The sequence below is a fragment of the Gekko japonicus genome, unplaced genomic scaffold, assembly GCF_001447785.1.
Source record: "Gekko japonicus isolate JY-2015 unplaced genomic scaffold, Gekko_japonicus_V1.1 scaffold545, whole genome shotgun sequence".
NCBI classification, from domain to species: domain Eukaryota; kingdom Metazoa; phylum Chordata; class Lepidosauria; order Squamata; family Gekkonidae; genus Gekko; species Gekko japonicus.
Window position 1 is genome coordinate 854,337 of NW_015168063.1, and position 2,625 is coordinate 856,961.

Genomic DNA, 2,625 nt, shown 5'->3' on the forward strand with positions numbered 1-2,625 from the left:
TAAAAGAGGGTTAAAGAGTTTAGAGTTATGGGTTTGTTTGTTTTTTTAAATTATATTATGTGTTGACATATAGTCTAGATCAGGATGCCATTTCTCAGAGAAATCCGAGTGTCTAGGGAAGAGTTCATATTGTAACAATCGATCAATTATCTTTTCCATCATATAAATATTCCATATTTTATTGAAACACATTGAACAATATTGAGCATATTTTTTCAAACCATATTTAGCAATAACACTAGAAGTGAATTAGTTTTCCAATTTGAAGCAATGGCAGATTTTGCTGCCACTATTAATGTTGAAATCAAGTCTTTTCTAATCTTAGGAGCAGAGGGATCAAGCCAAAAATTCAAAAATATAATTTCAGGACCATTATCAGGTGTATTTTGTCTAAAATTCAAATCCAAAACTCATGGATGTGTTTGCATTGCCAGCATTTTGGAGTAAGTGAATGTTTCATATGATTTTGTCAAGTCCGACTCTGGCACTGGAGAAGCTCAGACCTGCCACTTAGCACCTTCCACAGCAGGTCCTTGGCATTTCCCACCCGTGGTTGAGATTCCTTTTCGCTAGATGCCCTCCAGTTCCACTCCCCCTCCTGACTGGAGGGCATTCGGAGGCTTGAGATGGCCTGCTGATAGCTGGAACTTCTTTTCCTTTGGCTTGCACTCTCCCTTCCTTGCACTATGCCGATCCGAGGCTGCAACTCCCTTCCCTCATCATGTGTTCTGTTTTTGCTATATTCAGCACTGTTTCCCTTGCAAGAGAAGACTGAGGAAAAGTAGGAATTGAGCAGTTCTGCCCTCTCTTCATCACTCCCACCCCCCCTTGAACTCGCTTCTCCTCTAATGTTTCTGATCATTGGATTCTTTCCAGCATAACTTTAAGTTTTTCAAAATTTGCTTTCCTGAAGTCCAATCTATATATCTGACTATGTACAGCTTTTACCTTCCCCAAGAGTGTACATTCCAAAACCACATGGTCACTACTACCCAGGGTGCCCACTACATTCACCTCACCAACCAGTTTTCCCCTGTTGGTAAGAATCAAGTCCAAGATAGCAGATCCTCGTGTTTCCCTCTCCACTTCCTGGGAAATGAAGTGGTCAGCAAGACAAGTCAGGAATTTATTGGACCTTTCATTGTCCAACAAAAGAAGCTTGGAGTGATAAATTAGCTGAATATGCTGTTATGGCAAAACTATCAAATCAAGTAAACAAAGACCAATTAAAGAATTTCAACAGATATGGAAGGCATATTACTCATATTTTGGGTACAATCGATAATTGAAAATAATTGTTCTGTTGGATGCTGATCATGCCTGCCATCACACATGAATCATCTAGCACTAGCACTTGTAGTGTTTTATACTTATATGGCTTATGATTTTACCTATATGATTTAGCTGTGTGATATCCTATGTAAGCCGCCCTGAGCCTGCTATGGCCGGGAGGCTGGGGTAGAAAATAATTAATTAAATAATAATAAAAAAAGATAACTTTGTCCCCACTGAAATAACTGAAGAGTCAAGAGAATATGAGAGACTATAACTATTTTCTAATTGGTATTGTATTTATTTTATTAACTAAGCCTATGTTAAGTAAACTTTTGCTTTGGAGAAAGAATTATAAGTGGTATGCAAAAATTCTTATAGCAAAATACCAAAAATAATGTTAGAAAAATATACATATTAATATGGTTTGTTAAAATATACATATATGTTATGATAACTTCATTTAATTGAGCTAAGAGCAATACCTTGAAACAAACTACTCTTGATCTATGTACTATATATTCTGTATTATATAATATAATAATGTCCTTGATATATGTAAAAGCCTTAGACGATTAATGAATATCTTTATATCCCCTCCTATTTTTCTCTTTCTGTACTCCCCCCAATTTTATAATAAAAGGGGGTGGGGACAAAGAAGGGTCCCTTGCAGGCCCAGAAATGCCCATGACACAGGCCCCTCTGAATGTTCCACAGGAGGACCCCCAAGCCGCCTCCTCAGCAACCTGGCCCTCTTAGTCTAACAGCCCCCAGATTTAAAAAAAAAAATGCTTCAGCAGCAACTGCCACCATAGCTCAAGGATATGCACTCTGTGACTGAAAGTAAGCTGTGTGTATACAGGAAAATATTTTAAAATAATATGTTCATTTTAAAAGACATCCTGTTAAACAGAGCCTGAAATGTTGAAGAATTGCTATTACTATAACCTCAGTCTCTGACATTTTGTGGTTGTCTCCATCTCCTCTGGCAGCCATTTTATGGTTGTGCCCACCAGCTCATGTCAGAACTCTGAAGATGCCCACAGGTGCAAAAGGTTTGGGAATCCCTGGCTTAGAGCATAAGATAAGACCTGTGACAAGTTGCCACATCCTCACTGCTTGGTTGGGCTCAATCAGCTGTGCATTATGTTTCAGAGCTACAGTATGGAGAGTTTTATTTCCCCCACACATGCACGCAAGGACCCTGACATTGTTTCAGAGGTTCAGTACTGCACATAACCTAATCGGCAAGTGGAAAACATTGGTTGCAATTGGTAGCTACCTGGAGGCAAAACTTGTTCTGTGGAGAGGCGGTCCAGTTTCCCAAGAATCTTACTGCAAATGTGGGATACC